Raw genomic sequence first — 13370 nt, forward strand, 5'->3', positions numbered from 1 at the left:
GATACCGAAAGAGAAGCGTCTTGTTAATACGGGCTCTGTTCTTTTCACCTGGCAGGCCAAGCACAGCGGCTCACTTGTGCCTCTGAAATCCTAGCTGGCTCCTGGCTGGGAGCTCTGGGAACTGCTTGGGAGACTTCAGGCAGAGTGTGCCAGGTGTACACCCAGCCAAGTCTCAGCTCAGCCAGGCAGAGACTAGAGAGGAAGGCCCCTGGATAGCGGACCACACCCGCACCGTGTGGTCACTGTCAGGATGAGGATGGGGCCATGTGCTTCAACCGCCCCTGTGTCCTTCAATTGCCTAATTCTTTTCTCTGGCCTCCTTTCCCAGTGTACGCTACCAGATGGGCACCAGGGAAGCATACGATATGTGTATGGAGGGCCCTGAATAATTCTTTCACTCTGTTTCTCAACTTTTTAGGGTCACAAAACCTCTCATAAACCTTTAAAGCCATAGACTCTCTCCCAAGAAAAATGTATACCCCCCAAAATTGAGCATATAAATGTATGGCATTCACAGATCCTGAAAGCCCCCCTCAACTAGCCCCCTGGAGTTCATGTTAAGAATATTTTTCAATGCCTCCTTCAATGGCTGGGAAAACAAAGGCTAAATAGGGCAACCCAGGGAAACAGCATGTTGCTGGCAGAGATTTGATCATATTTAGTATTTATTTGGTTAAAAACAAGTATGTCAATTCACAGAATGTGTTTTGCAAATAAGAAATATCAAACTCAGAGAAGCCTGTGGGCTTGCACAGCATCACTAGTTTTTCCTCCATAGATTACTTCTCTCCTTCCTCCATAGTGGAAGAAGTTTTAGATGGGTACATGGACACCTACAATTCCCAGCATACCTTTCAGCTGTATGGTTTTTCTTCTAAGTTTGGCCAATGGCATTTTAGCAAACTTCTAAGTCATATATATGAAAAACATGGGTGCACCCTATTCCTCTTTTTCCCCATCCCACCAGGTGGAATACAGACGTGACAGAGGGAGTTGGAGCAGCCATTCTGGGCCACATGATCAAAGCTGGGTATTGAAGATGGCAGAGCAATAAGATGGAAGGAGTCTGGGTCTCTGAGGATCATGGAACCACCATACCAGCCTGGGACTGTTATTTTGAGTTTCTCTGCCATAGCATTAGAATCCAAAGTTTAACTTATAATCTAAGAGACCAGAACATGGATAGATCCTACATTCCTCCTCATCCCAGTGGTTCCCAAGTCCTATCACATTACCATCTCTCCTTCCTTTTCTTCTCCACCCATTGCCACTGCGCTGATCCAGGCCATCTCCATCTCCATCTCACCCCCATACCACTCCAGGTACTTCCTGGTCAGCCTCTGTGTTATAGCCATTCTGCCATCCAGTCCAAAGCACTTTTCCTGAAATGCACACCCAAACTGGATCAGTGTGCAGTTTCTTCAGCCGTTTCTTTCTTTCTTTCTCTTCAGCCCTTCAATGGCTCCTTGCTCCCAGCAGAGTGAACTTCACTCCTCAATAGTCTGATCTTCAACCTGCCTCACCAACCCCATCCATTGCCACTTATTTTACGTACCCTCTGCTCCCCAAACAGGGAAATGCCTGTCCTTTCCTAAGTACCTTGCAGCCTCAAAGACCTTTCCACTCTCTCCTGGGCAGCCTGCTGTGTTCATCTTTCAAGGCTCACCTCCTTGGCCAGCTCACCCAGCACTACCTCCTGTGTGCCCCACACCACCCTGTCCACACCTCCATCACAGGCCGTGACTGGTGTCACTGACCTTGTCCATCCCCATGCATGACTGTCAATGCCATAGGACTCGAATGGCTTCCTAGATCCATAGGTGCCCACCATGCAGCTGGGAATAGAGGCTCTGCTCAAGAAAGCTGTTGAATAGCAATGTATCGCTGGAGTAAGAAATAGAACTCGGCTTTCTTTACATATCTCTCAGGGCCCGTCCTGCTTTCTGGGCTCTATCACTCTAGCAAGGAATTTAGTCCTGCCTGCCTGCCCTCTTTCCCTCCTTTTTTTTCCTTCTGCAAGTATAACCCCAGTGCCCCCACGATGCCTGATAGAAAGAGGAGAACTGCTGAATATTTGTAGAATTCATGAACATAGGCGTTTAGTGAGTGGGGTTTATTATTATTATTATTCTATTTTATATTTTTGCAGGCCTCCAAGCTGGATACTGAGAACAACACAAAAGGAGAGAAAGCTCCCACCTGCCCTCCAGGCCTTCCCGGCCTGAGGGTCCCGGGTAACACCGCCTGTGGAGAGAGGTGGAGGCGTCGCGTCAGCTCCCGGGTAACTCGTGGGTGGGTCTCTGTAACATTTACTTGTGGCTGAGTGATGTAACAGGACCCGAGGAACTGGTCTTCCCCGCTCCCATGGGCGGGCTGGAGGAGGTGAGAGGCGGAGTGATCCCAGCCTTCGGGCAACGTGCTGAAGTCATTTGCAGAAAGACAGTTTTGTTCTGACTTGAGTGTTTTTCCACATGACTTCATCCCCCGGCAGGTCGTGCTTGGGGCTTAGTTTGCACTGGGCCCCAGCCTCAGCTGCTTAGGGAGAATGGTCCTGACCCCTTCCGCAGGCAGCTGTGCCCGGACAAGCAGGCCTTGTGTCACCCACCCCGTGAACTGCCCGATCACAGGCAGCGCCCACCACGGCCGGAAGAGGTGACAGAGAGGCCGAACTAAGTATTGCGGGGGCTCTGATGAGTGGGCACTCAACCACAGTCAGGATGGAGTGAAAATTTCTCAAAAAGGGACTCTTAAACTGGGTCTTAAGAGATGAGAAACAGTTTTCAAAACAAAAGCAGAGAAAAGGACTTTCCACAGCGGGCCCTGTGTACTTGGTACAAACTAGGGAGACCCCAAGAGTGGTGATAGCAGTCCTCACTACCTAAAAGCAGCCTGGTCCCTGGGTTACATGGAGGCCCAACAATGCCCACAAAACCAAGACTCACATTTCGGCTCAGCCCTCTTTGATGTACTGGTTTTTTGCTCTTTATATGTTATCTCATGATCAAAAGATGGCTGCTAAGGCTCCAGACATCATATCCACTCACCACTGGATGGAAAGACTCAAGGGAATGCTTCCACCTTCTCTCCTGAAGCTCTCTTACATATATGCCTGTCTAAGCCTGTTCAGGCTGCTGTAACAAAGTATCATAGACTGGGTGGCTTATAACTACAGAAGTTTATTTCTCACCTTTCTGGAGGTGGTGAAAGTCCAAGATCTGGATGCCAGCACCGTCGGGCTCTGGTGAGAGCCTTCTTCCAGATGGCCAGCTTCTCATTATATCCTTACAAGGAGGAAAGAGGGAGAGAGAGCTCTCTGGGGTCCCTTTTATGAGGACCACTAAGGAGGCTCTACGCTCATGACCAAATCACATCCCAAAGCAAAGACCCCCACTTCCAAATACCAACAGGGTTATTAAGTTAGGGTTTCAACATATAAAACTGAGGTGGACAAAACATTTGGTCCATAGCAGTCCCCTATTCTCATTGACTTTGTCACTTGGCTGGTCACCACCATTTGTGAGGAAGACTGGGGAAATGCTTGGCAAAAGGGATTTGGATATCCTTGCTGTGTTTACACTGGGGTTGCTGAGGAGCTGGGTACTAGAATCTCTGCGCACCACTCCCACAGCATCAGAGCTCTGCTAACGGGGAACACCGGTGGTTGGAAGGGACGAGGGGCTGTTTGGTGGGCAGCAGGCGGGGCTTTCACATGTGTCATATGTTGGAAAGTGTGAAGTTCCATGGTGAAGATGGTGAGAGAGGAGGTTGGTTGTACAAGAATACGAACAGAAAGTTTATAGAGTCTGGGACTTTACACTAAGATCAGTCCATCCAAGAGTTCTGAACCTGAGTTTGGCTCATGTTTTAGAACTAGCACTCTGTCAGTAGCCAGGACTACCTAAGGGGACAGAGACACCCCAAGGATGGCTGTGTCATTGTCACTTTCCATCTGCACAAGCCCCCGAAGGTAGGGACTACATCTTATTCATGTCACTGTCCTTAGCGCCTTCCACAACGCTGCTCCTACAAAAAGGAAGGACGGCTGAATGAGTAAAAGAATGAATGAGTGAGTGAGTGAAATTCACAACCTCCCCTTGCATCTTTTCCCTCCTCTGTATCATGGGATTAGGAAGGTGGTTCTTGTCTTACAGGGCTGTGAGAATCAGATGAGCTGATGGCAGCCATGGTGCTTAATATATGGGAAGGCTGTGGGCAGAGAGGAGGAGGCAGGCAGGGTACGTGAGCTGCCTTGAAACCCCATGATGCCAAGCACAGGCACCCTCCTGCTGGCACCATCACTGCCTGACCACATGGAACTGCCTGAAGCTGCCTGTTTGGCCATCCAGGACTTTCAGAAAAGGAGGCAAGGAAACACCTGGAGCGGCCCAGTGGGTCCTGCCAAAGACAGCAGTGGGAGAGTGATGAGGATAAACAGCTGTCTGTCTCTGGTAATGCAATTAGGAGATAAAATATTAAATGCTTTACGACAGGACATATATCTCCCACATAACGAGCTGCCTCTTGCAAAAGCAAGCATTGTCCAGGCGGGAGGCAGGCAGGCCCATGTCTCACAGCCAGCAGCCTCTGAGAAGGGCAACACCTTCACATTCCATCACCATTTGGGGAGCTCCTCTTCCTTCATCATCACAATCACTGCAGTCCCCATTTACTGAGTTACTACTATGTGCCCGGAGCACTCTCAGAGACTAGCTCATAGGCTGGACCACTTTTTTTTTTTTTCCAAGAGAAAAATGTGGGGTAAGGGAGCTATGCAGAAACCAAGACTCAAAGATGTTAAGTAACTTACCCAGAGTCAACCACCTTGAAAGAGTCAAAGCTCCTGGGGGCAGCTGGTGTCCAGTGCAAGAAGCCAGTACACAAGATGGAGATGGAGTGACCCAGTGGGTGGGGAGGGTGAGATTTGGCTTGTCCTGTGATGTCCCGCAGAATGATGCCCTGCTGTGGCCCTGGTTTCCCAGGTGATGGGAGAGCTGGACGTGAGGCTGATCTGGCTGTGAAACACCCAGACTTCCAGGCTGTCTGTGTCTCAGGGAGAGGTCTGTCTCACCACCTCTTGACTTTGATGGTGAATGACTGATTACTTTAATGGGTTTTTTGAGTTGACACAGATTTGTGATAAGAATAGTGGAATTTTAGGCATCAGCAGAGTCAGGGCACATCATAGCACTTCTGAAAGCACACTTAGGCAGCCAAAGACTGCTGGGCACATATTTCCAGAGCCCTGCCTGTGTCAAAATCAAAATCACTGCCAATTCTCGCTGGAGGGTTAAGGAGGAAGATCGTGCAGCCCTCACATGAGATGAGAAGTTGTTTGCCAAAGCCCATTTGCATTCATCATCTCATTTTCTTCTCACAAGAACATTGTGAAAGAAAGCAATTTCAGCCCATTTTATAGATGTGGAAAGCGAGGCTGAAGGCTTTTAAAATAACATGTATGGTACAAGTGACAGGAACCATATTTGTGGAGCACTTACTATGCACTAAGCATTGGCTATAACAGACAGGGATGGGCATGTGCAAAAGGCCTGAGACTCGAAGGACCTGCCATGTTCCTGGAGCTGAGAGGCGGCCAGGGTGTCTATGGGAAGGTGAGTAAGGGACTTGCAAGAGTCCCAGTGATAAGCCACGCCTTCTGATGGGTCTCTGATTTCAGTCTAGAGCTCTTGAGCCATGCCCTCCGCTGCAAGGAAGCCCCCCACCCCGCCTGCCGCCCTCATCAGTCAGGATTCCCCCCAGGGTGCTGAGAGACCTACCACTGTGGCTGGCCGGTGTGGTCCCTTCACCTCTCCAGGACCACCCTCTTCCCTGGGGCTGCCTCCATCTCTCCGTGGCTGCATTCTTAGAAGCCAGGGAGTCGGGGCCGGGGGGCCAGCAGAGGGAGGGCTGTGCAGGTTTCCACGAGCGCTACATCTGGAGAAAGAGACCGGAATGTTTGTGTCTGAAATTTAGCTAATATCCCAGGAATTTCTCCTGGCGTTTCGGAGGGTTCCTAGGGGGACTGCAAAGCTGGGATGTCTGGGTTCTGGGGGCGGGCTGGCCTCGCTCAAAGCCTCTTTGTCTGCATGGCTCTGCCTGTGTCGATCTGGCTCTGCATCTGTGTGTCTTTGTGTGTGTGTCTGAGTATCTCCTTGTGTGCGTATCTTTCTGCTGAGAGTGGAAATGAGCATCTGTGAACGTGCCAGTGTGTGTCTGGGTGTGGATGTGTGTCCGTGAGTGGATATGTGTCCATGAGTGTGCGCCTGTGTGTGTGTGTTGTATCTGTGTGTGTGAGTCTCTGTAAGGACCTGTGTGTGTGTGTATGTGTATCTGAGCATCTTTCTTTGTCTGCATCACGGTGTGACTGGAGTCTGTGTCTCTCTATTTCTTGGTGTGTCGGTGGGTCACCGAGGGCCTGCCTATGTACCTGCCCCTCTCTGGCTTTGCCTTTGTGAAAAGATGACTCTCTCTGGGACTCTGGACTTCTGCTCTTGTCTCTTCCTTACCGCCTTCAGGCTGGGGCTGGCCCTCACCCTCCCTGTGAGTAGGTAGTCTACAGTAGGGAGAAAGGAGAAAGACTAAGTAAGAGGCTGGGGTGGGTGGGAAGGAGACAGGGGAACAGGCTCCTCTGTGAGTCTGTGCGGGTCTGAATGTGTATGTGTGTGTGCATGCGTGTGTGTGTGTGCATGCGTGTGTGTGGCTGTCTGGCAAGGAAAGAGTCCTCGCAGGCCAAGCCTTGCCTTCAGCCCTACCACGAAGAGGTAGTGCCCTGAAGCTATACTTGGCTTCTCTGGGCTCTGCAGCCTGGGTCGTGGCCCTCCCTCCCGTCCTGGCCTCTACCCGCATTTAGTCACAAGGCATTTCAGAATACACCCTCCAGCCGAGTCGGCCTCTCCCCTCTGGCCCCCGCTGGACCTTTGCTCTCCCCCATAGCCCACTGCTCTGCCTGGCCCCTACCCTCCAGTCCTCTACATGCACATTTCACTCCCTGGAGGATCTCACGGCTCCCTACTCAACGACAGGCAACTCCCTGAAGGTCAGACTTCAAGGACCTAAACTCGCCACTTCTGCCAGGAAGTCTCCCTGGACTCCCCAGCCCAGGGAGAAACCTCCTTGCCCTGACCCCCTTGCATTTTGCCTGCAAGCCTCTGTCACTGTCATCCCTTGGGCTGGAGTTGTCCACTTACTGACTCCTCTCTCCCTGTAGACAGGAAGTGACAGGGCATTATTCAACTCTGGTTTCCCACCACTGGGTCCACTGCTTGGAACTCAGTAATCTCCACCATACCTGCCCCTGGACAAACGGATCACTCCCAGGCCCTTTTAGGAAGATAAAGAAGCTGGGGGACTTGGATTTCCCAGGATTCCCTGACAGTGACTATGTTCGCTGTCTCCTTTTAATGTATCACCGCCCACTCTCCCCCAAACACAGCATTCCACCACTCACCTCCAAATTCCCACAGGACTGCATGGATGCTCAGCATCCTTAAAGCCCATGTGCAGGCCACCTCCCTCCACCATTGCTGGCCACCTGGGCTGCTGGCCTCACCACCCCCAGGGCCTCCATTGAACAGTGAGGCAACTCTCAGGGCCCTCAGACTCTGTCAGGGGGCCCCCATTGTCCCACATCATCTCAAACACATGCGGAGTGTCTATCTTACATTTTAAAATTTTTTATGGAGTGCAGTTAGTCTCCTAGGGCTGGGCTAACAAATTACCACAAATTGGGTGGCTTGGGCAGGAATGTATCCTCACATATTTCTGAAAGCAAAAAGTTCAAAACCAAGTTATCAGCAGGGCCTCAATCCTTCCAGAAGCTCCACAGAGAATCCTTCCTTGCCTCCTCCAGCTTCTGGTGGTCGCTAGCTATCTTTGACGTCCCTTGGCTTGTAGACACGTCACTCCAATCTCCGCATCCACCTTCACGGGGCTTTCTCCCTGTGTCTCTCTGTGTCTCAGATCTCTAGCTCCTTATAAGGACACCAGTCAGTGGATTTAGGGCCCACCCTAAGATGATCTCATCTCAAGATTCTTAACTTAATTACCTCTGCAAAGGCCCTAGTTCCAAATAAGGGAATCCTCCACATTCACAGGTACTGGGGATTAGGACTTGGGCACATCTTTTGGGGGAGACACAATGCAACTCACTTCATGGACTTATCAGGCTAGAAACTCAAAAATAGCTGTTTAACAGTTGATGATAACAAGTAACAGAGACCTTAAGACTATCTGGGTTAGAGGTCACCTAACACACCTGGCCAAGAGTGCCCCACAGGGTCTCCCTGTTGGCTGAAATACCCGCAGGGACCAGAAGAACATCACCTATGGGGCCTGACAGCTGGGCAAGGAACCTGAGTGAGTGGCACAGTTGTCAGGGCCCATGGATAGGAAGGATGGTCTTACACTCAAGACTCCTCCCACTTTCCTAAACACACAAGGCTCTTGTGCTTTTGGACAGCAAAGAGTGGATCCTAGCAAGGTGAAGAAGAATAGCTCAGGAAATAAAAGGGAACAAGCCCTCCCAGGTCTTCTGAAGCAGGGCCCTCCCCAGGACGTGAGCAGGAATGGCATGAGGGCAGAGCCTTGCTTACAGGTCTCTGTGCTAATCCGTGCTTACAGAACAGCCCTGAGGGAGGCTCCCTGGGCATCACCTGTGTGGCGGAGTCACCAGTGCTGGCCCTACTTGTCTCAAGGTCACTCCGAGGCCCACATAACCTGTGGATCTGAGCCACCATGTCCCTGTGAAGGCCAGGGCTGTGTTCATGGTAAAGGAAATTACAACATCTGGGGCCCAGCAGGAACACTCGCAGGCTGCCTGCTTTATATGCCTCCTTAGCTCCGGGAGAGCTGAAACGCAAGAAAACAGGCAGGCTCATGACATTACTGTGCACCTACTACGTGCCAGGCATTCTGTGAGGCCACGGCCTGCAGGGTCTTGATTAACTATGCCAAGTGTTGTGCTTGGCACAGGGCTTAGAAAGCCCATGTTTTTTGTTCTGTTTCTGTTTTTCTTCTCTTTTGACCGTGAGGCATGTGGGATCTTAGCTCCCCAACCAGGGATTGAACCCACACCCACTACATTGGAAGGTGAAGTCTTAACCACTGGACAGCTGGGAAGTCCCAGGAAACCTATCTCTTGTTTTTCACAAGAGGAGAGTGGAGCATAAAAACTGACCAAGGTCACATCGCCAGAAGGCTGTTGAGTGTCTACAAAGAAGTCACCGAAAAGTGGTTTGAGGTGAGAGCCAGGAGGATGAAAGGGCAGGTTTAGAAGCTCAAGTTCATTATGAGACCTGGATAGAAGTCCTGGAGTCAAAATAAATAAATAAGCCACTGATTTCCCTGGAGGGGACTCAAGCCACCTTACATTATTTCCTTGGCTCAGGAGCCAAAACAGCTGCATTTTATCATTCCTCAGAAATCCATAAAAGGGTTGGAAAATGCTGGTGCTTGTGGGGAAAATGGATGAGCATTTAAATTTAATTGTGGGCCCCCGCTGCTCTGTGATGGGGCCTTGAGATATCACCTATGGGGCCTTGGGGTTACCAGCAGAGCAGTGGAGAGAAAAGTTTGCTTCTAGCACGCCAGTGTACAGGAGTGATTCCTTCTCAGCCTCTGGCTCCAGTCCCACCCTGACCACACCCTCCTCTGGCCTCCTACAGCTTCTATCCCTGCCCTCCCCAACACCCAACTTGATATGCTGAGTCTGTGTGCCTGGCCTTCTGCCCCAGCCAGGAAGCTCCCAGCAGCTTGCTGGGTTCTCCCAGCCATCCTGGCCTGCCCACTGCCGCTCCTGTAGGAGCTCTCCCTTCTCTCCCAGCAGGGGCCTTGCTGGCTATTCCCACCTCATCCTTCTTGGCTGGAACAACCAAGCTGAGCTTCAAATTTCAAGGCTGGGCTTTGGCCTCTGGTGCTGAGAGTGAATCGTAGAATGCCCGAGATGTTGTGTATGCAAGAGATTCAGGAGCTCGCGAGAGCTCCATTGTTCTACAATCTGTGTGAACGTGTGAATCACCTGGTGCCCTAGAAAAGCACAGATCCTGATCCAGCGGCCTGAGAACCAGCCCTTCCAGCAAGGGCCCCCATGCTGACACATGGCGGACCCCACCTTGAGTCACAAGGCTCTTGGTCATAGATTAGTTAAACTGAGGCCCAGAAAGGAGTAAAGAGTTGCCTGAGGTCGCACCATGAAAGAGAGAGGGCTGAGATGGATTTCCACTGTTCTGCCCGCAGTTGCAGTGTTCACACACTCCAGTGCCTCAGGGATTGGAAAAGCAGATCCCTGGGTCTGCCTGCCTTGTACACTGTGTGTGGCAGGGACCCAGCCTTCATGCTCCCGAATGCTGGGGCCAGAATGGGTCACTTCCAGTCCCAGCCCCAGCCCCAAACAGGAGAGGGGCCCGAAGGACCGAAAGTGCTATCTGAAAGGCAGTATGGACAATGTGAGCTTTATGATCTGGCAAACTTGGATACTAAGGCCCATTTCAGGCACTCTTGGCTGTAACCTCACCCAGCCTCAGTTTCCTTTTGTGTAAAGTGGAAATATTAATGGAATATAAATGAGAAGCAGGGGGCATTCCTTCATCCAGGGCAGTGGCTCAGCCTCTCCTGCCTGCTCCTCTTGATTGCTGCTTTACATACCTTGCCCACTGCCATGGGCTCTTAAGTCCTGCCGACGCTGACTATGGTCCATTTGATGCTAAGAGCCCTTTACCCGGGCTGAGGCTCCTCTCCTCCCTTCTCCTGATTTCCTGCTTTGTGTTTTGCTCAAGCTCTGACTTTTCCTGGAGATGTCTGGCTCCAGAGCAGCAGCTTCTCAACAGACCATGTAAGGATGGGAGCTCAAAGCCAAGCTTCACCAGACTGGAAGTGACTCCTTGGGGCACTGTGGTCTGAGAGGAGTGCTGAGACACGTACGCATGCCAGGGTATCCAGGGGTGGGGCTGGGGAGCAGGGAGTGCTGTGATCAATTAGTGATGTCTGCTGTGGGCTCAGAAGTGGAGAGTGATGGCACGTGCCATTTACCATCTTTTGTGGCACAAACATGTCTTCCAGGCAGGTCTTCTGATAGCTCATCACAATCCACGGTCTTACTCCATGACTCCTCAAAGCCATTCTGTGAGGTCAGTAGTAGCACCATCATGTGATAGATCAGAGGACCAGAGACAGAAGGAGGTGACGTGCTTTGCTCTAAATCCCCAGCAAGCACCAAAGCCAGAACTAGGGCCTAGTTTTCCCTAAGCCCACTTCCCATACCTTGCCTTTTGACCTCATTTCTCCCCCTTCTAGACTGGTCAAGATATGGGGTCAGGGGGATATCCCTCGTCAGCCCCAGACTTAGGTTCTGACTCTCTAAGCCTGTCTACACATATCTCAGAGTGAAAACAGGCTTTGAGATCTCCAGACCAGCCTGTGTCTCCCTGGGAAGGGCCTCCCCATTTCCAGGCCTCAGGCCTCAGTCTCCCCATATATATAGCGTGGGGAACAGTGACTCCTCCAGAATGCATGGCCATGGAGAATGAGCGTAAAGTGCTGGCTTCCCAGGAAAGAGCTCACAGCTCTCCCCTCTCTGTTTGTCTTCCCTTCCCGTCTCCAGCAGACCCGACCCTTGCCAGCTCTCGCAGAAGGGCCTCTGACCCGTCTCCAGCCTTCCCCATAGCTGTGGCTCATTTACAGGCCTGTAAACAGCCCTCGGAGCAGTGTCCTGGTGGCCTGCAGAAGGGGAGGCGAGCAGGAACCTCCCACAGGCCCACCCCCACCACCTTGGGATGCTGCCAAGGCCGCCACCAGCAGGAAAACGTTTCTGCCCCTCAGGCCACCCAGCGAGGCCAGGCTGAGCCCCGGCTGCTGTTTAGCCCAGGATCTGGGGTCAGCACCCTCTCCTGCATGCCCAGTGAGTCAAACCGCAGCTCCCGCCGGGTAAGCCACAGCGGCTGGTGGCACCTGCCCCACTCCCCATCACCTGGCGGGAGAGAGTAGGATGAGATAACGTCTGGACTGGGATCCGGCCGTGGTGAAAGAAAAGCTCTTTGCACATGTGGCTGAGCCTGCACTTATTTATTTATTTTTGTTTGCGGCTCTCGGCCCAGCTCGGCAAACCAGGTCATGGCAGGGAGTAGCTCAAGTGTCTCCTGCAGCCTGACTTCCCAGGAAAAGCCTCCCTCTACCACCCGACCCGGGTTACAGCTCTGGGGCTTCCCAGCAAAGAGCAGCACTGAGATCAGATGCTTGTGAGGCCAGAGAATGTCTTTGGAGCAGGAAAGGCAATAAACCACCCAAGAACACAGGGAGATTTTGGGGGGCGGGGGGAGTCGGGGTAGTTGTTGGGGGGGGGCATCTTAGGAACAAGTTTGAGAGGACAAGGGGTAAAATAGACCGTTAATTTAGCACCTACTGTGTTCTAGGTACTCTGCTGGAGATTTTGTTTCAGCTCCTTTATCCTTAAAATGATCAAATTTAAACTTAAGGTGATTGCATTCTCAAATCCATCTGAGAGTTTTTAAATATCATCAGCGGTTCTGATATAATGGTTCTGAGGGTGGGTATATTTTGTAAAACCCTGCAGAACCTTCTAATGTGCAACCCAGGGTGAGAACCATGGCCTAAGGCAGTGCTTCTCAAACTTCAACCTTCATGCAAATGAATTGCATGGATCTTATTGAAACTTAGATCCAGTTCCACTGGGCTGGGGCACAGCGAAGTGTCTGTATTTCTCTGCAGCTCCAAAGGATGCTTGAGTTGCTGGTCTTTGGGCCACACTTTGAATAGCAAGTGTGCAGCCTGACAAGAGCACAACGGGACTCTCACTGGCTCATTGCTGGAGCCCAAGCACCACTAACAGCGCTGGGACAAAACAGACGAATAAATATCTGTGAAAGGCAGAAAAGAATGAACAGCTCTGAATGCAGATGTTGCATGGTTGTCATTTTGTGCACAAGAAAGTTGAGGTCGATGCAAAGCTATAAGGAAAGCAGGCTTGGGGAGGGGCTGGCCTGCGTGTAAGGTTGGTAGCTGAGTGACCATGGGTTCCAGAGATCAAGGATAACAGTGGGGAAGGAAGGGCTAGGGTTCTGCAATTTGACAGCCCGATTCTGAATCCTGCCTCCAGCACCCACTAGGCAAGTGGACCCAAGAGATGAGGCTGCGAACCGGGCAACAATGCACGAGTGGCTGACTGTCTCACTCACTCCTTTTCTCATCTGAAGGGTGAGAACAACTGTATTCGTAATCCCTAAGGGTTATTTTGAGGATTAAATGAGATGATTCACAGACTGGACATTAGATGGTATTCAAAATGGTGGTTTACTTTTTTAGGTATAATAATGTTTTTGTTTTCTTTTTTAAAAGTTTGTATCCTGTATCAATACTTCCTG

This window comes from Dama dama, chromosome 15 (genome assembly GCF_033118175.1).
Source record: "Dama dama isolate Ldn47 chromosome 15, ASM3311817v1, whole genome shotgun sequence".
NCBI lineage: Eukaryota > Metazoa > Chordata > Mammalia > Artiodactyla > Cervidae > Dama > Dama dama.